Genomic DNA, 25,970 nt, shown 5'->3' with positions numbered 1-25,970 from the left:
TCTAATTTGGGTCTGGGTGAAGGTCTAGGGGCTGGAAGCAGATAGAAGGGAAATGGGATGAGATCAAGCTGGATGTTTATCTGGGGTTTAGGGCTGGGAAAGTCTGTATCACCACATGTATCGCTGTCCTTCCATGGCTCCGAGGAGAAGACAACTGCTCACCTTGCTCTCAGTGCTCTGCAACCCCATCCCATGCTCCTGCAGCTTTGGCAAGAGGCAAAAAGCAGCATTTCCTCTGATTTCTTCTCCCTTCAGGGAGAGGGGAGTCCTTCTGGGAACATCTAACCTGAGTGCCTCTTATTGCCTGGTTGTAGCCAAAATCTCTTTAGACTCCCAAAGACAGAAGCCCTTTTGTGTCTCTCCTTTAGCTGTCCTGGCAATGCATCTGCGTTTGCAGGGAAGGCCACCATTGGTATTACTGAGGAAACTGGTTTCCCTTGGAAGTATCAGGGACTGCAACAGGGCTCAGAGCTGAGGTGGCAAACAGGGCCGGACCTGCACTCTCCTACTCTTTCACTTCCTCAGGAGGTTCCCCATGCAAAGCTCCAGCATGCAGCTCGAGCAGCTGGGCTGGGTGAGCATGCAGCCAGATATACAGCCATTGCACAGAAGTGTTTCTTCTTCAGGATGGAAAAAATCCTTTGTTCCCCTCCAGGAAACACCTTGCAGATCTGACATCAGCCTAACGCATGGTGCAGGACTTGACCAATTTCATGCAGTGCTTACAGGGTCAGACACACAGTACAGCAGTCTGTCATGGAAGCTGTCATGTCAGAGAGAGCCATGAGAAAGGCAGCAGGCTGGTGAGCAAGTGGGGAGGCACCACCCTCTCTTTCACTTTTCTTTCCCATCTCAGTCCTTCAGTGCATCCAAAATGAGACATTGTTTTTGCCAAATGCCTTTCTAGATCTCACTGTTCTCCATTCCTGGGCCTGAAGGCTAAGTTTGCTTTGGACAAAACATTTAGGAGCAGAGTAAACTCCTCAGAAGCAGTGACACTGCAAGTATAGCCTGAAGCCATCTCCACTGCTATAGAAATTAAGTATTCATGGTTTATTTTCAAAATATTTTCCACTAGAAGGTCACAAATAGTGGAGTTTCTGCTGGGTATTTCCATCTTTCCTCCCTTTACTCTGCTCCATGTCTCGTTTGGTTAGAAACAGCAGCAGCTTGGTTAAGGGCAAAACCACTGCCTATGCTCTGAAAGGGAATACTGCTGAGAGCTGGAGGACCCCATCAGACTATTTCTTCATTTATCTGACCATGATTTCCTGTGGAAGGAAAAGACTGAAAAGCTTCTCAAGGTCACAAAGATCATAAGAAGCCTGGACTCGGCCACACATGCATGTCTGGTCCTCAAGGGAAGCAATTATCAGCCCTTCTCATCAGGGAGGCTACAGACTGATTGACACATCCTACCTGTACCCCTTGCCCAGATGTGCAGTCCCATTTACTCTGATCTGTACGTGCCCAGCATGTCTGATACCTTCCTGCAGCACCATATTCACTTCACGCAGCCAGAAGAAAAATGTGCATTTCCTGCACATAGCATTAGGAGTATCCAATGAACGTGGTAGCCATGAGGGACACCATTCATCTAGCCTGAGCCTGCCCCTAAGGGCCACAGAGAGATCCAGCACCCTGCTGCTCAGGAAAGATATGGGGGTGAGTTTCCAGCATAGAATCATAGAATCATTTATGTTGGAAAAGACCTTTAAGATCATTGAGTCAAACCATTAACCTAGCACTGCCAAGTCCACCACTAAACCATATCCCTAAGTGCTACATCCATGCATTTTTTAAATACTGCCGGGGATGGTGACTCAACCACTTCCCTGGGCAGCCTGTTCCAATGCTTGACAACCCTTTCAGTGAAGAAATTTTTCCTAATATCCAATCTAAACCTCCCCTGGCACAACTTGAGGCCATTTCCTCTCGTCATATCACTTGTCCTTACTACAATCTCCTTTCAGGTAGTTATAGAGAGGGATAAGGCCTGCCTTCAGGCTCCTTTTCTCCAGACTAAACAACCCCACTTCCCTCAGCTGCTCCTCGTAGGACTTGTTCTGTAGACCCTTCACCAGCTTCACTGCTCTTCTTTGAACATGCTCCAGCATCTCAATGTCTTTCTCGTAGTGAGGGGCCCAGTTCTTGAAACACAAAGTGGCAACTTGTCATCATAGGTGATGGCATCTTGAGCCGACCTCCATTCACGTCTCTGCATGAGCCCAGAGGACAGGTCCTGGTCACTGAAATGGGAATCCTGCTCTTGGGATACCCAGGCCTGGAGTCAGGGATACCCAGAGGACTGTGCAGAGGGTGCTGACATAACAACACTAATTTTGAAGCAGGATGCAGTGTGTTGGCTAAGGGCCAGCAGGAATGCTCAGAGAAGACAAAACCATGCTCGCTGACTTCTCAGGGTCCAGGAGCACTGGTTGGTAAATAGTCAGCAGTTACCAGTGCAAGGTGCCTGGGAGAGAAGAGCTGTGCTCCGCTCAAGCAGGGATGGAGCATCCAAAGACATCTGCTCTTCCCCCGAGTACCTGCTGGAAGCACCAGCGATGACAGATTATGTCAGTGCAAAAGCATTCATCTTACTCTATCTCCTCTGTATGCAAATGTCAACCAGACCTGGAGAAAGGTGCTGCACAGGCTGTCAGTAACCACCTAATCTCACTCCCTGATAACCAGGCAAAGGAGCGGGGAGGAACGGCAAAAAAACTGCTAGAGGCAGAGAACATATGTGCTGGGGGGGGCTTCATGTAGCCCCTGTGCAGCAGCACTGGCCCATGTCACTGCCACCTGATGGGCACACACTGCACGGGCACAGAGGGTCAGCAACGGTCCTGATTCACTAATCCACACAGTAATATGTGTGTGTGTATATATATATATGCACACACATATATATATATATATATATATGTTAGTGCCAGAAGGATTCAAAATAGGAGAGGTAAAAATGTCCCTGCTGATCAGAAACACGTTATTCTTTTAAACAGACCTTCAGGAATCACAGCTTTTGTATTATCTAGCAGGGAACATGCTTTCTTATGGAGGTAGTCGGTACCCCAGGGTGCACACATGCCATGTGTTGGACTCATTTTAGTGGTTACAGAAAAGAACTGCTGCATTAAACTACATAAATGGTCCGAGCTCAGGTTACATGATCTCTCCAGGCTGCTTTCATATACGCCCACCCTCTCCCAGACCCTGGCCTCTTGCTTTTCCCTCCTGAATGAAAACGCTGCTTCTCCTTCACCATACCTCCAGCTGACTTTAGGACTCTGCACACCTTTCAAATATTTTAAATACTAAATTAGATTTCTCATTTTTACCAGCTACAGCCATGCAAACTGAATGATTTTGGGTGGGATTCCTATCAGCTAGACTTCTGTAGGGGCAGAGCTAAACCAAAGTGAGCACAAAAGGCAGTAAGGGATAAAAAACAAAGGGGACAGTTTTAATCAACAGACTCAACATCTGAAAACATAATGGGATAGGGAGAGAAACAGTACTTGCTTTTGTGCTCCAGAAGGTATTTGTAGACAAAAGAGGCCCTGATGATTTGGGTTGTCCTAGATAGATGCTACAGCTTTCGCTCTTCTGTTTTTTGAAGTAAGATCTGTCTCATACATGCTGCCCTCCTGGAAGACATCAGGGATGTCTGGACAACTGTCTGGAGAACAACGCTGGTGATTCAGTACAGCTGGAAAATGGGTAATGGAGAGCTGGTGACTCCACCTGCGAAGACCTGGACCTCACCACTCTGCCTGTTCCACAAGTCCCTGCCGGGCAGAGGAACCGCAGGACATCAATGTGGACACTAGCTGCCCTCCCACAAATCCCCATAATTCAGCCCAAACTGCCTGTGTCTGGGGTTTGGACCAGTCCTTTCAGCCAATAGGCAAAGTGAGGGAAAAAAGCATAAGGTGGTGTTTTGTTTTTCCAATTTGTAACTATTACAAAATATATAAAACACTCAGAATTCTCGGCGAAGGAAATTACCCTTACATGGATTTATGAAGTGTTTTAAATATGAAAGAATGCAAACCAGCAGCATAAAACCAACAAAGCGCAAAAACAAGGAAAAAGAAGAAAAAAGTCTAGGGTGAATAATGAGAAGAGGAAACGGATTCAGGCCTATCCATACGACAACAGCACAGCAATGACATCTCTGCCTTGAGATCTAGCAGTTAGTCAGAGCTCCTTCCATCACCTTTTGTTACCCCCTATACCTGGGATTTCTTTTACAAACAAATATGAAAACAATCTCCAAAACATTTACATCTAAGCATCATTTCTACCAAAATAACAGAATCTGCTCCTATTCTGAAAGCCCTGAGGTTGATTTTGTAGAAATCTGTGGAGAAGAGTCAAAATAACTAGTAAGTGTAGACAGTAAATGTCTGACTGACCTGAAAATAAATGTCTGAAACGTTTAACACAATCAGATCATTCCTGCCAAATTTTTCAATCCTGGTGCTGCTCAAACCAGTTCAGTTAGAGATGGCTTGGAGGTGCTCAGAGGTGACACCTTTATATCTGCAGGTGGAGGAGAAGCATTGCTAGTGGCATTTTGCTGAGCCAGCTCCACTGATTCCTATTATGCTGGTAGGCGACAAGCCCTTAATTACCACCACTTCTCACTTTCCTGGCTATTTTCACTGCTTTGCTGGACGTGGGAAGACTCTCATAAATTTTAATGAAGAAAAAAAGAAGTAGGAAAGTGAGGCATGGTCATGGAGGCTTCACAAATCACACAAAGCCCCCAGCATATGAGGACATGTCATCATTTTATGAACTGCCTGCAATCCAGTTTAGAGCTTCTGATATTGTGAGAAAGGAAGGAGCCAGTTCAGGATCCTTCCTTAAAGGAAGAAAAAAGAAGAGCTGCAAGCAGGCAAGAATGTCTTCCAGTAACACATGCCTTTAGAAGGATCCGATAAATCTTGGCCTGGATTTATTTGAAAAGGAAAATTCACATAAAGACACTCCCTTGATCAACATAGCTTGAGTGGCTTATCTTTAAATCAAACCCAAAAGCTCCAAGGCACACATCTTTGAAATCTGAGCTTTAATGGCATTAAGAGACCACCAGTTTCAGACTCAGATCCTGAAAAGCAGGACTTGAACCAAACTGGTTGATTGTATCCAGAACAGCATTTTTGTTTTCAGCTTGGGGGAGGCTGGAGAGCGAAGGGTCAAGCAGGACTGAGATTTATTTACTGGCACTGAAAAGTAAACATCAGGCATTATACTGATAACAACCTGGCCCTGACAAAGGCCATTGGCAAGGCACATTCTTGAAGAGGAAGAGTTTTGGTTGCTATATTTCTGCTTTGCTAAGGGGATAGACAGTAAAGCAATTACATTCTTGAGAAGTACAGACAAGGCTGGGAGAGAGCTGCCCTGTGTTTAAAGCCGCAGTAGATGCTAGCAGAGGAGGGAAGGTGGAGGGGTGGACAATGGCTGCAGCCCAGCAGAGGCAGAATCTGGGCTCAGCCTTTGCCAGCCCCTCTTTATTTCCCTGCTTCGTATAAACAGGACAACAACTCCACTCTCCAAAACCCATTAGAGAAAATGAATGACTCATTAGAGAGCTCAGTTAGCCTTGCCACAGAGCTTCAGTGTGAGAGTTTTGTTCTCACCTGCATTTACGCACAGTTACGCTCTTCTGTAGTATCTATTCATCCATCCATCCCACTGACACAAGTGGAAAAGAAGCTTACTACAGAAAAGTATTTCAAGGAAAATCCTTTCTAGGTAGGCTTAGAGCAAAGAACTGGGAAGGACTCTGCCAGGGAAAGAAAATATGATTGAAAATCCTTATTCTGGGAGGCTGGGGAAGAGCAGTACAGACCTTGGCAGTGGGTACGTGTTACTGGGGGCACAGCCTCATGGGAGGCAGCAGCAAGTGCTGGAAGCATACAAAAAACCTGCCTCCATTGCAAAATGCAAGGCAGTCCCCAAAGCTTCATCGTTTTATTAGCCAGCTCCTGCTCCTTGCTCACCCACTGTGTCTCGAGGGCTGAGAACAGAACTATCCCAAAGCGGCTTTACTGCTGGGGAGCCACTGCAGCAGGCAGAGGTGTGCCCAGCCCCTGGCACCGGAGCGAGCTGCAGGAGGAAGAGGAAGGTGTCTCAGAGGCGCAGAACGGGGCTGCTTCTGACACTCTGCACCTCCCAGCCTCCCCCAGAGCCTGTGGTGTTGGTGAAGTGAGGCCAGGCTCACACCAATGAGCCCTTCCTATCTCCCAGACCACAGGGCAAGCATTCCTGATGCAGGAGGACGGCAGGGTGTCGGAACTTCTGTGAGGCTCTGCTGACTCACTCTTCCCCCTGCAGCTTCCCTCTGGGATCTGGGCAGGGAGGATGCCCTCTGGGATCTAGCAATACCACGCCATGTGGGTCCAGCTTGAGAAACATGCTGATAGGACGCTCTCTCCCTTGGACGCAGCTGTGTTTGGGGCTTAACGTTTGTGGCTACACCTTCAAGCCACACATGTTGGTAGATCTGTGCAACCTGTTAGCCAGGGTATTGAGGCATATCAGCATCCCAGGGGGGGTGCAATGCACCCTCATCTACCGCATCCTAACATGGATAACCCAGAGTTGCCCCATTTGCATTTGATAGTTGTCCCTTTGCATCCTGTGAATCCATCCTCTAAGCAAAGTTCTCCTGCCCTAGACTAAAATGTCCTGTGTTCAACACATTTCTAAATTAGCTCTGTCCACAGCAGAGACAAGCCAGTACTCTGGAGACGGGGAACAGCTTCACCTCTTTTAGATCACCATAAGGCAGGATGGGAAGGAAAGCCCTAGCGTTAAAGAAGCTAAATGGGGCACTGAGGAGCTCGGAGGTGCTCTCTTTATGCTGACATTGCTATTCAGGGTTCAAAATGTTTTCCTAGCACAGTGATCATTTATGAAAATCAGGTATAAAGGACCCCAGTGGTAGGCAGGCCACTTCTATAGCATCTTTTCACTCTGGATTTCATTTTTCCACTATATTTAATTTTTTATATTTCTTAAGTGCATTTAACTCTTCTTAAAGGACATTTAATTTAAAGAATATTTAATACTTATTAAAGGAGAGTCTCCTGTTACTAAGTGTACCGAAAGTCAAAAGATTCAGTAGCTTTCTGAATACCCTTGCTCAGACACAAATATTCAGGACACCACAGATCTCATTTTCAAATGGGAGCATTAGGAGGATACCAAAGCGCTGCACCAAAGCTGCCAGGAAGGATCCTGGCAGTAAGCAGAGTGAGCGGCCAAATGCACAAAATGGACAGCTGCAGAAAGCCCTCCTGCCTGAAAACTGAGTTTCTTGTTATAATACACATGCTTTTCTCAGGTGCAGGTGTAAATGGCAGGGGAGTAGGGGCCTGCAGCCATAGTCCTTATGAGTAAGGGCACAGCCATATGCAGAAGACTGAAAAATTACTATTTTCTTAAGTGTGTAGCTGTAGGAAAATTTCTTATGTTCTCATCCCAGCCTGCTTCCCTTTACTTGTGGATTTAATTGTTTACATTAGAACAACTTCTAAGCAAAAATACTAAGAGGTTTTAAATGCTTAGTTCTCCTAAAACAGGGTGATGGCTCACTGAATGCCCTTTGTTGTCACAATCTTTTTATCTGCTTCATATTTCTGATTTTCTTCATTTTAAGGAATCTTAATGTATAGCATGGTTTGATAAATTTACGTCTCAAATTACTCTAAGAATAAGCACAATTTAATACTTTGTATATTATTTGCAGATTTTATTAACATTTGATGACAATGTGTCTTGGCTGGGAGCCCAGAATGTACAATGCACCTGTCAAAAATGAAGAGGCCTTTATACTCATTGCTTTCCATGTGACGTCTACATTAATCATCACAACTTGCTTTTTTTTTTTTTTTTTTTCACCTCCAAAGAAACCTAAATACTGGGTTTGGACTGAGTGCTGTTGAAGTTATTTATGGGTGCCCTGATAGACCGAACTGCTGGCTATCTCGAGTGGACTTTACTGTAATCTGCAAAATGGATTGACTAGTCTCACCAGTACCTTAATATAGTTTGTCACCCTTTTCAGATGAAAACAGAGGAGAATTTAGCTTGACAGGGCAAAACACCTGGGAAAAGCAATAGAGTATTTGTGAAGGTCACTTCTGCATGGAGAAGCAGCTCTCCTGGTTGCTGCTCTCAATGGCTGCATTTTGTCTCAATTCCACCTTGATATGTTTGGGGTAGGGGGTCTTAAGGTTCAAAAGAACCAGTTATTTGGTAAAGTTCCTGCCTACAAACCAAAAGTACATCTCAGTTTTCCCAGTGATAGCAATCTGGGCTACCACATAACCAGATTCAGCGAAAACTGATAGACTAGATATGGCAAAAACATCTTGAAGAACTTTCTGCCAAAGCAGATCTGTTCCCAAGAGCACACTTTCTAGTACTTGCCTAGAACAGGTATTGGGGTTTCTACCATTTTATTTGTGTGGGCAACTTTGCAGAAGTCTAAACCTGAAGAAAAGGCATCACCAATGCAACAGTGCTATCACAAGGCCTAGACTGAGCCTGTGAAGTCAGGCAGAGGCATGGCCGGGATCTGCAGCACTGAGAGCTCATCCCAGCCAGTGTCAGCTAAAAAAGAAAAATATGTGCTGTCTCGTTGCGTACCATCTGAAAGACAAGTTGCTGTAGATGAAATATGGAAAGTAGCAGTAGGAAAAACCTGTGATATTTCAACATTTTTTTGGCTACAGAGACCACACTGCAACATCCACTGATATGGAAACACCCCAAGGCACTTTTTCCCCCCTGGGCTTCTCCAAAATAATAAAGACAGCGTTGACAGGTGACAGACCGCAGTCTTCCATACTGAAAGATGAACGAAGAAAATAATGATGTCAATCCATGCTGCATCTCCTTCAGAGCAACAAAGCTGAAGGAGCAAAAGCACTTGCACAAAAGGCCAACACAAAACAGGGAGTCTCTCTGTTTAAACACACAATTGCCCTTTATGATTGTGTGTTTTGACGTTTCTTTTTGAACATTTACGATCATTTTCTATTATTAAAAAATGCAAAGCTCAGAGTTAATCCTGTAAGCTGTCAACATAAAAGAAGCATTTCTACTTGCTTTAGCCAGCAGCATGTAGGAGTTTAATGTATTATTATTTAATGTTTCATATTTTGATCCTAAAAAACACAAGAAGCATCTGAGGTTGTGGAAAGCTCAACCTCAGCTTCTCTCTTTAACTTAATATTAGGTACCTGCGCTGGTACAAATGGTTCGTGCTGCTGCCAGATCAGAATGGTGGATTTTTACCCTCCCTTCACAGGCCTGCAGATACTACCAGAAAAGGGACAGGCTCTGGCAAGAGAAAATCTCAGATCTGTCTTTCCTTCACTTTCCTGTTCTCCTACAGAGAGGATCTGGACTTGCATGTATTCCCTGTAATGCTGCCAGGGTAACAGGGAAGAGCGCCCCTCCAAATCAGTAACCACCTCCGCTTTCCCTACTAATCTCCCTTTCTTTTAATATTTTATTTTATTTACACAAATTCCTCATGATTTTTTAATCTTTCTGGACACTGCTGAACTATGTTTTGTAAAATTGTTTAAGGAAACCTCAGTTCTGTTTATATATATACATGTAACAAAATGCAGTAGGTAGCGCAAAATAAACTTTCCCATAATCCTTATAAATCTGTCTAGTTTCAGAAAATTGTTCTGTGTGGGAGAATGGTGAGGTCACTCTAAAGTCCTAATTGCCAAACTGCTTTGGCAATCTTTCCCACCTTCTCCTTGTCCTCACCCCTCTGCTCTCCTTCCCCAGTCCGCTCTGTCATCATTCTTGTTGTTCCTTTATTCATTTTAATACTAATTTCAGTGCACCTGGAAGGAAACATGCATGGTGGCAACCTGAAATAGCAATAATGAAGACCTTAAAGAAAAGCACGTGACAAGTCTGAGCACTAAAGAAGCCCTGCTTGTAGCTCGGTGTGCATTTTGTCCTGAACAGAAGACCTTTTCTCACCTATTAGCACAAGGGAGTTCAGATCATGATTTCCAGGAGCAGTGGCACTACAAAAAATAAGAATATACTGCAACTCCTTCTTAGCAGGTTTCCATTCTTAAGCTTTTCTAGAAGCTGGAAGAGCAGTGCTTAAGGCCTGCATTCAGTAAATCCCACTGCATAAATAATACTGCTGAAAGCATAACCAAAGCTCTGTTGTGCTATCATGCTACAGAGCCAATAAACTAAAACAACACTCATGAAATCACTTAACCAAGAGGAGCTTTCCCAGTCTTGTTTCATTAGAAGAATGGCATTCAACTCTGATCCCAGAAAGCAGCAATCATGCTACAGTATTAATAAAATGAACTTCAGCAGACACAGTTCCACCGAAAAACATGCACTGAGGTTCTCTTAAAAAAATTCCCCAGCTAGCAATGTAAGGAAAAATATGTGTAATGCCCTGATATAACTGACAAGAAAAACAGAGAAAAAGATTTATAGAGTAAATTCATTAAGCTTTCAACTCACATTCCATCGTTCTGGAGTCCAACTCAAATTACTGTATGAAAGCTCTTTCTCATGGAACTAGATGAAATTTAAGATTACTTTTAATTACAAAGGGTGTGGGAGAATGTTTTCATGGGAGACAAATACCTCTACACCTCTTACCAGTGTGGATTTAAGAGGTTCACAACAAACAGAAACTGATTTATGAGCATTGGGGCATCATTCTGTCAGGCTGCAGCATGGCCTGAGACTTAATTTCTTTACTTTTACGGCCATATATATATATATCTTCTGCAAGTTCTAATTGGAAATTAAAATTGCTGAACTTTTATGGGAGGAAAGTTTATTACTACTAATGGTTTTCAAAACTAGGCTACAGAAAAATATTAAACATGGTGATGATATGTTCTTTTTAATTTAAATTTAGCTGTACTTTCAATAACTTTTTACATAAATCATGGTACTGCCAAATTGTTTCTCTGGTTAATCAAATGTATCCTGTTTATTGAATAAATAGTGGTCTCAACCTTGCTTTTATTTGGCTATGAACAATTGTGTAGGAGCTATTAGCTCACACACAGGTTGCAGCCCCTCTTTTTATCAAGATTATCCAAGTTTGCAAAAGAGAAACCCTTTCTACTATCGCCTGTAGCCGTGCCAAACTTTAACCAACCATTTCTGCTGAAGCTTTCCATGCTATGTACTGATATTTTTTTCCTAACCAAATGGCTCAGCAACTTCAGAGGAAAAGGGTTAAAACAAAGGAATAAAAAGCCCTAGCAACCTGTCATTAAAGACAGATAACAGAATACATGTGCCAAGGGGTCAGCTGTAGGTTAACTGTGACATTTTTGAACATCCAAGCGCTTGACTTTGCAGAAAAATAACCATCTCCTTTTAAGGTAGCTCATGTTTGTATGTAACAAAAAATAAGCATATGCCTACGCACTGAGCATTCATTTGCACACATTCACACCCAGGTGTAATTGATACAAGAATAAATGAAACCCTCCAAAATGCAAAAAATACAACTTTTGCACACACAAGCTCAGACCATCTTTCTTTGAGATTTGGACACTCTGCATACGGAAGCAAGATAAAAAGAAGCCAGCTGAGGTTGATGAATTATGAATTGATGTACAATTTAAATCTTAAACTATTTTCCTTTTCTGATGGCTTCTGCATAAGAGTGTAAAATATGACTGCACTCTACTATGAGAGTTCTCAAATGGCAGAGGGAATGCTAGGAACTGATGCCAGCACAAAAAGGTAACAGCAGCTCTGGTGAGACAGGTAATTCACTGCCTCTGAAAGGCTGGCTGCTGCTAGGGTTTGGAGGGTTATGAGAACAAGGTATGAAGAGTTATGAAAAGACCTCACGATAAAAATTTCATGTCAATTATTGCTTTTTCAAATTCAACAGGCAGGAACAAAAGAACAAAAGAGAGCAAAATTCTTCAAGCATGACTTGGGCTGCACCAACCCGGCCATAGTATGCTAATACTTATCTCTATGCATCCAACATTATTTATCACTGGGTCTTCTAAATATAGTACCCAGACTAAATTCTGTAGACACCCTTTTTGCTCTCTAACTTCTGTCTTCCATCCTATTTTCAACTTTTACAAAGGGGTGGAGAAGAGCTGTAGAAAACACCACGAAGCAATTATAGGGTCATTAAATCCGGCATAAGTCACTGCTGGCACTGTGTCCTCCTCCATGGCTGCTTGCTCTTGCTATGTGCCCTGTGCCAGCACTATAGTTCTGTGGCTGAGTTGTGATCTAGATCAGGGAATTGATCCAGCTGAAAAATAACTGAACCGATAAAATGGTAATGTCAGCACAAGAGAAAGGAACAGGGATGAAGAGCAACAGCAGGCAGTGGCTGGGAGGTGGAACCACCCTTTTCAGCAATACAGCAGACATACGCCAGATTAAAGTAACCATATAAATACAATTTAAGAGTTGTTAAATCACTCCAAGCTGCTGTAATGAGTTCCTTCATAAACGTACACTCAGATTCGCTTTGCAGGTCCATCACCTGAGTTCCTTAATTTCGCTGCTATGCCTCTAAAGCCATTCAGACAGGATGAAAGACTTTGCTCGTTCAAAATGTTTTGCAAAAGCTAATTATAACTTCTGTGCTGTCTTTCAAAAAAGAACTAACACAATAACATGCAAAGGCACAGGTTCTTCAGGTTAAGAGTCGGTTTATATCCCTACACTATCAGGGGACTGGATCTTGCTTTCAAGAAAATGCATTTCATGCTGTTATACTTCTAAAGGGGGTATCCCCTTGTTTATGGCAGGACTTTAAGGCAGGAACCCAGGCTCTGCCATTCACAGATATGGGATTCAGAAGCCACATCCTCAAATAAAAGAAATTCAGATGAATGAACATTAAGAAATTATTTATGCAAACCAAACTATCAAATTGAATTGATGTCCAGGTGAACACATGCAAGCACAGGGGACAGTCTGCTACTGTGCTTCTGAGCTAAATTTTTTCCTCAAACTGAAATGATGATGTTATTTTCATTTTAATTCATTTTCCAGACAAGAATGAGATCTGCTCTAGTATTAACTGAAGCTGAGCTAGTACTTCTTGTGAAGCTGTGCTGTCTGTCAAGTTACAATTTTAGATTGGTTAATAGCATCTTTCAAGTGTCAGTACCTTCATTAAAATGCCAATTACATTTGCAAGGAGACCATGCAAGCTCACAGGTTACAATTCCCTCATTCTCTGATATTTCCGAAGACTGGATGGGGGCAAAGAGGAACTGGTTGTTAAAAGTAAAGCTCCTAGCTTGAAAATTGCTTGCTTGTGTCACTCTTCACTTGGAAGACCTGTTGCAAAGTAATCCGTCTACTTACAAGCACCTAAATAGCAGTCAGCATTAAGCCACCCGAATAGGAGAGAAACAGCTGCTCAGCCGATGAGGGAAGGACAGCCTCGTCCATTCAGCCCCAGGATGATCAACGCTGCTGAATGCCTGAAGGGACTCACTGAGCAGAGGGGGTGCACAAGCAGTCAGTTCACCATTTACCTGGGGGTGTGACCCACACACTCCCATCAGCTTTCAGATGTGGAGAGAATGGGAAAAAGTAAGAAATAACACATTGAGCCCGATGGCTGCTTCAGTCCCAGAGGGATGGGAAGGGTAGCATGTGGGTGATGCAGGGCTGACACCTAAAGGACTGCAGGCTCCAGGAGGAAGCCTTGTTTGCACTCCGCAGGCTGTCACTAGAGCCCAGGAGTGACTTCTTGCATCATGACATGGGAATTAAAAGTCTCGCCTACTCAGACACTACCCAAGTTATAAATCTAGGCACTGGACATGGAAGGAAGCAGCACTCCCAGCATGGTCACCATGGCAGAGATGATACTGTGGTTTAATCTTCCTGACCAGGCTGGGCAGGGAAATGTGTTACACTGTATAATCAGCTCACAGTGTTAATGCTGTCAGCTCCAAAGTTTCCTGGTGAAATCAAGAAAATGCGTCTTCATCACAGTCCCGTCATGTTTTGACTGTGACACCCAACCTGAGTTGCAGGAGGAAGTTTGCAGTTGGGGAAGGACAGACTCCTACTAGGTTTACTCCATGGGTCAAGTCTATGGAGGTTGGTGGGGAACAGTGTTCACAGAGGAAGTTCACAGGGGATTTTTGTTGTTCTTGCACAGCATTTGGTGTCTACAAATACTTACAATGTCTCTTGACACAGCACACAGGCCACCACACTGATTGATAGATTTTAAGGTAAAAAGAATCATTGTGATAGTCTACTGTGACCTCCGACATACGCAAAATTTAGAATTTCTTCAAGCAATTGGTAAATTAAGACCACATCCTCTAGCTCTGTAACTGCACAGGAATTTTTGTCAAGCTAGAAGTTGAACTTTAAGCAGTGCATTTGAACAGCAAAGAATCAACCACCTATCTATGTAAGATGTTTCAATAGTTACCTATCTTCACGGATTAAGAAATACAAAATAAAATAAAAAACACCATACTGTTAGTCTGAATATATCCAGTTTCTAGTCTCCAGATCGTTTCCTCTTCTTCCTAGTAAACAATGTGCCTAACATCCACCAAGTCGGGTCCCTCTCACACAACCTGTCTGAGAAATTAAATAGCCTCAGCCTTCTTGATTCCTCACTCTGAGATAGGTTTTCCAGAACAAAAAAATATTCTTATAGCTCATTTCTGAACTCACATTGGTTTGTCAATTCTTTTGTAATCACTGATCAAAAATGAAACCAATATTTCAGCATGGGTCTCTATGACATTGGTGGTGAAAACCTAATCTCCATATATCCACTGGTGTTCACACAAAAGTTATATTAACTCCCCCAAATAACTGTGCAGATGGTAATTATTGACAAGGTTGGTTAATCACTTGGATCTGTTTGCCTAAACAAAGGCCCATTATGTGTGACCTACATTATTTAACTCATCTGAGATTAAATTTTATCATCTTGTGGGACTGTTCAATTCTCATTATTATTTTATTAACCACTAACTTTTACAGTTAACACTAACAGATGCTACCAACATTTTTTCTGTAGCACAAAATCAAGATACTGAACAGAAACAGGTAGGGAACAGCAGCAGTAAAAATACCTGCTTTTTGAGACATTTTCCCAGAAACCCTTAGTATTGGATAATATTTCTTCATTTTCAAGGACTTGTCTGAGAAATATCAGTTAACCAGATTTTATCATATTTACTAAGTACTACCTTAATTTTATATAATTTAGATTTCATAAACAAAACATAGCCTTATGAGAAATTCTACGTCTTGCAGAAACTGTATTTTGGAAAAATTATCTTCAACAAACTATTGAAAACCAGTATCAAATTTCTTTGACAATATCTACTTTCTTAAAAATCCTGTTGATCAACGCTAATTTGCTCCTGTCCTATAACATTTGCTGAATATGTCACTTATAAGTTCACATGATTTTATATTGAATTAATATCCAGCTAAATAGGGCATTGCTGCTGATCTCAACCTACTTACCCTTTGCAAATGCTGGCCCAACATTTGCGGTACCTCCTGAGTGCCTAGGAACCACCCGATACTTAAAGATTATTCAATTGTCAATGCTGGCTCCAGCACCTCATCAGCTAACCTTGCAGAGCTTCTGGATGTAAGTGCTGGAGCTGTAGCAGTTGCTGTTCAACAACTTGGGTGTAGAAATATAAACCATTCCAGTACCCCTGTAACTTCTAAAAATATCACATAACTTTTTTTTTTTAATATAAAAACAAACAATTAGGGAATTCTCCTGTCTTTTCTGTGTTGCTGTGGCCAGTGCTACTGCCCCCATCAACAACTTCTAATGATTATCCTTATTTTCCTTCATCAGCAATCTTTATTTCATAAATACCAGTAATTTCTAGCCTCATTATCAGTCCCCTGTTTTCCTTTTATTTTCATTCATATATATGCCAGTGCATGTTTTCATATGTGTATTTGTACGGTAGCTTTCATTTCCCTTTTACGCTGGACTGAAGGAGGGGAAGGGGGTGTTGGGTTCACACTGACAAAGTCCTCTTCAACGATTGCAGAACTGTGACTTTTACAGCATCTGCTGAAGTTTTCTTAAACCATTCCCAATTATCATTCACACTGTTTGGTTTAGGGTGGTTTTTTTCTTTTCAAACCACTTTGCTTGTAATTGCTTTAATCTTTGGGAAAACAGCCCTTTTAAAGAATCAAGTATATCCATTATACAATTAATGACTCCCAGTGGCCTTCCCTAGCGTGAGATGCCTTGACAGAAGGGAAGTTGAGCAGATTTATTTCCAATGGCACTTCACAAGATCTTGTTTCAATTTCTTGGCCATACTGCTTTCTGGGACAAGTAGGTCATTGCATATAAACAAACAGCATTGCCATCAAGCTTTCATTATCTTCCTCAATTTAAAATATGAATATGAAAAACTAAGTGAAACACTAAATTATTATTCATTTTTTTATAATGTTTTAGCACTCCCATTACTGGCCTGTTTTCCATGTCCTACAGATGTGATGAACAGGCAACAGTGAAAACAAATACTGTAAAAGTGAAGGGTGGAGGAAAGGAAATAGGATTATTCCCATTTTACCAAAAGAGAATTGAGGCACTGAAAGATTAAACGACTTGCTCATAGTCACACAGGGAAACTGAAGAAGAATCTGGGATTGAACTCAGATCTCCCACAACACAGTCCAGTACTTTAACCACAAAACCATTCTTCATCCATAATGAATAGCTCCTGGCATGCACATACCATTAACTAGCCAGGGAAAGGGACACTTTTAGTCAAGACAATATTAACACTTAGTTGCAAAATGGTTGCTGTACTGTCCCTTGGATCTCAGAATTCAACAAAACTGTTTGATGAGATGATTAAGCAATTCAACTGTTAACTCAAGATTGATTCCTCTTATAAAAATGGCAATGATGTAAACTCAGTACAGAGGCTGATACTCTTATTTTCTGGAATAAACACATTCAATTCATATGCTGATGTATTTTAAAAAATGGAGCTCATTTAAAATGGGGTGAAGTTTTTGGCATTCTCAAGTCAATAGTTCATGTAATGTACCATACCAGAAGGTCTTCATGTTCCTGCCAAACTTGCAGCCAACAGTCTTTTACTGGTGATAGTTTAACATTACAGTCTTGTGAGAAAGCAGGCATTTCCCATGATATATGGGTAATAATTTTCTTATTGGCAAGGTCATTGGAAAATTGCAAAATATTTTGCCTAAAACAGAGGGAGTTTCATCCTACTTTTTGCAGGAATGTGCAGGGGAGGGGGGAAAGATAGAAGGCAATTCTGCAGTTTCCAGGGGATTTCTGTTAAAGGATAGGAAAAAAAGACTTTTTTGTTTGCAAGTGCTAGTGTGTTGCTACCAAGCCTACGATGTATTACAGTTCCTTATAGGTGGCACAAATGTAACAGCCTGAACCACCCTTGCTTCAGCTTCTTGAGCTCATTCCTGAGGCACAGCACCCCACTCCAAAACTCTCAGACTTTAACCTGAAACTCAGCAGGGGAAACAGGGACACATTCCCTCTAACATCATCCCCACCTCCCAAAGCACGACTGAGGACTGATCCCGGGGAGCGGCTGTGCTACCGAGAGCAATCAGTAACGGATGTACAGAGGTGGCTTAATGACAGGCTCTGTCCTGTGCCTACTGCATCTCCGGTCCCCATTTGCTGTGTTAAACCATGCAAGTGAGATGCCTCTAATTTAAGCCAGATGCCAAATGAGCCCCAAGAAAAAGCGAAGAGCAGCAGCGAAGTCTGACACAGAGGTATTCCAGTAAAAACCTCTTCTTCCTAGACAGCTCAAGGAACCGCCATTTCTGCTTTCTGCCCCAGGAAGATTATCTCGGAATGAATCTGCTGAGATCTCTCAGCAGCATTTGAGAAAAACTTGCTGCTGCTGAAGAGCAAAACTAGCAATGCCACACCTTGGCATTTGGCCTCTGGCCAAGCAGAAATTTGGACACTAGAGGGAAAATTTATTGCCGGGCTCTTGCTTTGAAGACTTGTTTTTTGCTCAGAAATAGAGGAGAGCCCCAGCACGTGCTCGGAGGGGCCCCGCACTTTAGGGACAAGGTAAACAAGGGAGGAGGCAGGAAGCCCTCTCTGAGAAACCCCTGAGAAAGTGCTGCACGAAGTGACATGTTTCAGCAGTACTGCGAGTTTACCGTGGAGTTCACAACACTGTATAAGTACTCAACGTTTTGTCTTCTCTCAAATGAGGTTTACTTGCAGAGAGAGAAGGCTGTAAAGGAAAGTAGTAAATGTGGCCACAGGTACAGGCCCATGCACCCTGGCTGAGACGTGGCTTCTCTTGCCCCCTGCCCCACATTCCCCCACTGCGGCACATGGAGGCTGAGTGCTCCTGGGGCAGAGCAGGAGCTGTTACTCACGCCCGGATCCTACGTGCCTGATGCAGCCGGTCAGCATGACTTGGATCCACTGACAAGCTGTGTCTTGTGCTCAGTAGCTGCTCGCACTAAATTAGGCTTGGATTATTAAGTGTTCAAGAGTATCACCAAAACTGAATTAAGACTATTATCCATGTTATGTCTGCCAAAGGTAACTCATCTAAGGTATGGCTATATCTCCTTTTTTGGTTTATGAACTCAGGATGTGTAAAAAGAAACCTGATTTTATTTGCAATATCATGAACTGGAGTCCCTGGAGCTCCTAGCAGGAGAGGTGGCTTCAAACTCCTTCAAAGCAGGGACAAGATTTCCAGTGCCAAAGTAGACATGTATATATCTGGAGCCTGGTTCTGCTCCCTGTGGAAATGAATCTCAGCTCTGAGCCAAGCCCCCAGATCCTTGTCTCATGGACCAGGTGTGCAGAGGCCAGACCTGGCCCATGAGGGGAGATAGATGGTTCCCCAAAGTCTGAGTCTTTGGGGGGGGTGTCACTGTGTTTTCATGATGAAGGCTCCTAAGTCCTCATCCTAGTCCAAAAAATCTGCAAAACTGGTAGATGACTGTTCTGTCCCCTTTGTGACAATGCAAAGCGCCCATTAGCAGGCTGCCGGTATGACAAATTCCAGTTACTGCAGCTACATCTGCATCCCAGCACAGCCCTTTTATCTCCTGGCTGCTCAGAGACAGGTCTGTCAGAACTGGGGTGGGGAAAGACATGGCATGTGCTGGAGTGATGCTGTGTCACAGCTATCGTCTGTCATGACCCCAACTCAGCAGCACACCTTAAAGCTGTCTGGCCACAGTTTGAAACTGCATCTGGAATGGGGATGCTCATGGAGGGATCTTCCAGGAAAAACACATTAGACAATACTTTTTTAAAAAAATACAGGCAGGATTCATAGCTCAGTGCAAAGTTTGCAGCTATAACCTAAAATGCTCAGACAGTAAATCTTGTTGGTGCAGAACCAAGTCCTTGTCCTGGCTCAGCAGAATGTATTAGATTAGGTGGTGGCATGTGCTGCAGGTTTAGGACGAGTTTGTATAAATTTATCACTGGCTCCCAACTTGGTCAAATATTTCCCCCCTTCCCTCCCAAATCTGACTCTCCACAGAAACTCAGGTAATAAACGTCATCTGTTACAAATTACACAGCATGACTCCCACCCGAGTGCCTCAGAGCTGGCAGGACTGCAGCACTCCGTCTCTATGGCTCGAGGCAGAAGTGTAGCTTATGTATCTCCAAATATTTGCCTGAAAACGCTCTCCTTGGATCAGTTTTTCTGACATTTGCTTGAATAGTTTTCAAGAAACACCCACCCAGTGTTAGTTACCGTGCTATGCAGAGAAAGTCATGCAGTCTAACATTCCAGATTACGAACTCTCCTGCAATATATTCTCCCCTTGGAGGGCCGGACACTGATTCTCAGTGAGGCTGGTATCAATTGTCAGCAAAACTCCAAAACCTTGCAGGTTCGCAACAGCATCAATGAACTCAGAATCCAGATGCTTTGCACTCATGCAATTCCCATTAACAGCAATGGGAAGGGTGAGCACACACATGCACACATGTATGCTTTTCCCCTTTCATTCCTCCACAGACAGAAAGAAGAGCAAACACCTACTTTTTTTTTGTTTTTTTTATCTAAGGTAGTCCACTGACCCTTCCATTTTGAGAGCACTTAGCATGCTCTCCAGACACCTGCAAGGAAGGCAATGGAAAACTATCCCATTATCACTCAATGAAGAAAGATGTCCATCTTTCCTTTTCCTCTCTGCCTTTGCTGCAAGATCCACTTTCAGTTTGGCCTTTCTCTTCTCTCAAGTTGAGTTTCTCTATGTTACACTTTTAACGAAAAGATGAAGAACTGAAGCAACTGCTTGAATGTGCTGTGGATAACCTTGGTTTACCCAGGAATGTATTTTGGGGGAAGCAAGAGAGATTACCTCGTTCTTATCTTGAAGCTGTTACTTTCTCTTGACCGTAACATATCATTTCCCTGTCATCTCATATGCATGCAAGTTCACTGAACACAATTCAGCTGGACAGATGCCAGTCCAAAATTAATTCAGACTCCTTGTTAACTTCAGTATTTCACAAACCATGGTGTAAGAGCTAATGAGAAACCAGAATCTGGCGCCATGGCTGGAATGAAATCAAACCATGAAGCTCCTTCCCGACCTATTATAAAAATTACAGTGTGGAAAGTGAACTTAATGGTGCAGAGTGCTTAATTGTAATATCAGTAAAGGCTTTGATCTGGGTGACTCTTGACATCACGGAATGAGGAAACTCCCTTAATGATTTGAAAAACCACACGAATTGTTGGGGAAGGAAATTTGTTTTATGCGTATATATTAAAAAATGTTATTAAGTCTCAGGGAGAATTTTATTTTGGCGGGGGGAGGATTGTTTTAAAAGGGATCTGTATCACAAAGGGAAACAGAGGTTAGCTTAAAAAAAAACAAACAAGACACTGAGGACATTTTTAGTACAATGGAATTACAATGGCCTGGTACAACTTTGCTGAGGATTAAATACATGCACGTTCTTAGCAAGGCCTGTGTTAAGTGTGGGGTATCATTCCTTTAGCAGGAAGAAGCTGTGCCTTAGATGCACCCCCCTGCTCTCAGAACTCCTTTTACCTCAGGGATGGAGGATGAATATATGCCTCCTTAGCCCGTTGGCTGACGCAGGGTAGATCCTTTTCCAAACCAGCTGACTCCAGTTGTTGTGTATGGAAAAAAGACACATGGCTCCACTTACTCTTCCAAGTAAAAGCATGGGAGTTCCCCCTGATGGAGGCTGGCCAAAAGACCCAGGCAGAGAGGAAGAAACTTTCATCCTAGGAATCAAACATCAGTCACCCTCCCATCCTCCTTCCCCAGCCAGAGGTCTAAACACTTCAGCTATGCACTTAGCAAGAGGTCATACCTTCAGCTAGCAATGAAGAATAAGCAGTCTTACAAGTTCTGCCCCTCTTATACTGGATCTTCTGCCTATCTACCTTAACGTCAGAGATGACATTTCATTGAGCCAGATCTCCTGAATGGAAGAATTTCCTGCACCTTAGGCTGCTGATAGCTGCCAGAGTTGATCTGGCAAGATTTTTTTCATACACTGATGTGAAAAACAGAACCTTCATTGATGCCAAGACGCAAGAGTGTGATATGTGGCTTAGAAGAAGAAAAGGAAAAAAATACATATATTGGTACAATTATAAAAAAACAAGTCAGAGTGACTCATGATTTGTCTACAGTCTTTCAAGGAGCCAGTGAGGGAATCAGAATTCACAGCTACCTGGTTTCCGCAGCAGTGCTCAGCCTGCTAGGTCAGGCTGCCTCAAGTAAGCCCTCAAAGCCAACTGCCTGGATGGAAAAAAATGCAGCCTAGCTTTGAAGAATTAAAACTTACAGCTTCATCCTGTAGGGTATTGTCCTTGCTCAGCCTTGCAGGGAATCTCCTGAGAAACTCAAGTTGGCCTGAGGTTAGGTGGAAGTTTGTGTAGATGCAGCCCCCACATGTACTGGGAGAGCTCCTCTCAGGCAGGGTCCCACCAGCAGCATCACACAGAGGTGTCTTGGCTGGATTTCAGAGGGGGAGAAGGCCAGACTACAGGTCACAGCCTTCAGTGGTTCCCCAGGCCTACAGTCTCTGAAGAATTAACAATGCCATGCCCACTGTATGGGGATGCATATTCTTCTCTTACAGACCCAACTTCTATCCTATGAATTAATTTCTAGAAGATTCTCTGAACCTAACAATCGATACAAATTACAAAAAGAGGAAACAATGCAATAATTTTCACGCAAAGCTCACACTGAATGTAAGCATTGAAGTTTTCTGGCTAGGAAAAGACTTCTTCTTGGGGACTGAATCTACCTGGAGTCAGGATGTGGTACAAGACAATTTCAAGTGAAAACTGGACTAGGTGAGATGTCCTGTCAGTTCATGGACCCAAATACTTTGGTCCTTACAAGAAAGCTCTAGGAGAACAGCTATGAATCTGGATATTTTATCTAAGCTGAAAAATGGACACCTGCCAAGTAAAAAAAAAAAAAAAGTAAATAAAAAAGCAAAATTTAATTGTGTACCTGCAAAGTCACCTTCCAGGCACTGAAAAAATTCCCATTACTTTCAGTCCTTTTGGCACATAGAATTGGACCCATACAACTGTAAACCAGACTAAATATTTGGCTCTTAGACTGATGGAAAAGTTAGCACAAAACAGATAGAAATTTCACCCCATCTATTTCACCCCAGCTATAAGCGCTTTCCAGGAAACACATTTAGCTATACTTCGCATCGTGCCACTTCAATGGCCTGGTCATTGTTTTCTTTGCCTTCCTTGCAAAAGCAGTGTGACAAGTGCTGGGCTTGCTGCACTACAGGAACGGCCATCTCAGCTCTGTTTCCCACTATCTCACGGGCAGGTCTGGGCAAGTGTCTGCCTTTCTCCATGCTCCTATTTCCTTTACCAGTTTTTTTTCTTCTTTGTCTGTTTTAGACTGGAATTTCTTTGGGGGCAGGCAACTACCAAGGCTAGGACCCCTTAGGTATAGCCATATGCAAACAACGTAAGATAAATGCCTCTCTTGCAAAGTACATTAAGTGCAGTGAATTTACTTTTCCCCAGCGGCTGCCCACTGATACAGGAAATCTAATCCTAAATCTCATTAGGTTCTACAAACAATTCGGCCTCTTTCCCCAACAAAGTCACCATCCTGGACTGCTGAATGTTTATGTTTTATTTCTCAATTCCCTTTTTTCTCTCCATTCCCCCGCCCTTGCAATTTTTCTTTTGGTAAATATTTCTACATTGGAGAAGTCTAGCCAAAAGAGATTTAAAAAAAGAAAGCGAGCAGGAGAGACAGAGTATCAATCATTTACCTTCAATTCCCCAGGGAAGAGGTGGGGAGAAAGAACAGCAAGGTAAAAAGTTAAAAACGGCAGAACCACAGCAGTGTTCTTTGAAGACCATCCAAATCTATTTCTTCCAATGCTGAGGCCCTTGCAACTAGTGCCAGGACTTGGAAGGAAAAAAAAACCCTAATTCACTTCCAAAAGTGAATTTTTCAGCATCAAGCCAAACTACTCAATGTTAATTTGGTTATTTGGCAAAAAATAACAATAATACTAGTACCTGAACTATTGCCATCTGCATCTAAAAGATTCCGGCCAGCCCACTTCCCAGTCCAAGAATTACAGCAGATACCCCTGACTATTAAAAAAATAGTTTGTTATTTTAAGTGTCTATCACATAACGAAGCATTGCATCGTGTTGGGAATGTACCGACATAGTATCTCATACACAAACATGAGATGAGGTAAGAAAAAGCTATATATTAATTGTATAAGCATTTCAGAGGTCAAATATGGGCTCTCATGTCCTGTCACAAATGCACAGCTTTAATTAAAAGTTCAGAAAAGTGCTGGTGAGATGACTTATTTTCATTTGTTACCTACAAGATGTAGATGTTAAACAAAGATGTGTCCTCAGATGCCACGTGTGGGAATGCCTCAAATGGGCAAGAAAGGGACACAGCTGCCTCCCAAATAAAAGCTACTGGCAGATCCTGGGGAGAGCAATGGGGCAATCCCAACAAGACCACCCCAGCCTTCTCTCTAGGGTAAAGCAGCAATATAAGGAGCTTGCAGAAACCACTTCAGCCAGAGCCATGGCAGGGTCAGGGGAGAGGGAGAGGAACAGGCAGCAGCCAGGGAAGGAGGGAGTGCAGCAAAGAGCAGCGTGCTGTGCTAGGCTGAGCCTGCTTTTCCTGCAGCCAGAAAGGAACCCTGGGGAGATGCTGGTCTGAAGAAAGAGTGCTGGAGGGAGAAAGGAGGGGAAAATAAGGCAGAGGCCTCTGCTCGCTGCCCACAGACACCACAGGGATTTGCTCCAACCCCAATCCCAGCATCAGGCTAGGAGACAGTGTACAGCCAGCACTCATTCCGCACCTCGGTCGTGTCCCTCAGTCACCTTTCCCATCTCACAGAGAGCCAGAGGGGCCAGATGCGGGACCCACGTCCCCTGCCCAGGCTGGCCTGCCTGCCCAGCCAGGATGCTCTTCTCAGCAGCTTGTTAGGCGTGTGCTGCTCAGAAACCCACAAGCGAGTTACAGAGCTGCCTCTTTAAGATAAAGCAGCAAGACTCTCTCCTTCCACTCCCAGAGAATGCGTTGAGTTGCCATTAATTATATTTTGGATGACTCCTGAAAATCATGCCTTCAAATAATTGGACAGTGGTTTAATTCAAAGCCTGATAAAAAACACATTGAAAGGCAAAGGAAGGGTGCTGCTGGAATGTTTATTTGTGCAGGGCTCTTTCTACACAGAGTCAATCCTCTATTTAAAGCTTTCACTAATGGGCCAGGCAGGTTAGAAATTTTCCTCCTGATTGAAACGCTCTGGGCCACACCATGGACCTATGCTCTTGGCACGCAGCAGAACCTCATCACCCCTTTGAGACCTCAGAGAGGACCAATATCTCACCAGGCTATTTCCCTCTAGATCAGATCATCAATATAAGGTTGAGATGCAGCCAGCTTGTAGCATGGGCTAGGGATTGTGAAATAGATGGCAAATTCTCCTAAATTCTCCTCTTTTCTCTCATGAAAGCCTTTCATACTCAGGAAATACTGGGGGATTAACCTATTCTCCAAAGAAGGGAAAAGCTTGCAATTAAAAGGAGCTCCCTGCATACTTGCCCCTTATCTCAACCCCTCCCATAGAAAGGCCAGGCAATCTCCATAAGGAATAACCTGCAGAGCAGAAATCTGGCATATATGGGCCTTGTGGACTTGCAGTGACATAGCTGTGAACTGGCAGCACCAACCAGTGCCTGGGGCCCAGACTAAAAAGCTTTGTCCAAACGACACCGAGGGTCAGGACTGATATAAACACAATGGAATTTTTACTGATTAAGGCCTTTCCTCCCCATGCTGGATATAGGATTTCCTGTACTGAAGCATGTTTGAGTATATTATTTCTATGCCAGGGAAGGGAAAACACTCTCATTCACTGAGAAGAGAAAAACATATCTCATGGGGTGAGGAAAAGATACAAAGCAAAAAATCCTATCTAATAGCAAAGGAAGCATAAACAATACAAACTTTGGTGACTTGCATTACTACTGACCACCCTCTTCTCCAAAGCTTCTTAAGAAGGAAAGGAAGCCCCAAACCCATAGCCATGAGTAAGGGGAAGAGGGGGAAGAGAGTCTTAAGCATTTGCATTATTAAACCTATACGTCGGGTTCTGAAGTAGCTGGATAACCCCATGGGATTCTTCTGCCACAAGATCATAGGAATTTGGAGGACGATGATCAGCAGGTTGACACAAACACACTGTGATCAGGGAAGTTCCCTGAAGCGGACCTAGTAAGCTTTTTGACAACTACAGATTTGCCTGCACCAGTCCACACAGTTTAAACTGAAAATGCAACAGTGAAGCAGAATTTCCAAATCACCGGGCACATGGAGAAATAGAAAAAATG

The sequence above is a fragment of the Buteo buteo genome, chromosome 13 (assembly GCF_964188355.1).
Source record: "Buteo buteo chromosome 13, bButBut1.hap1.1, whole genome shotgun sequence".
In the NCBI taxonomy this organism is placed as follows: domain Eukaryota; kingdom Metazoa; phylum Chordata; class Aves; order Accipitriformes; family Accipitridae; genus Buteo; species Buteo buteo.
Note: the sequence above shows the minus strand (reverse complement) of the source record.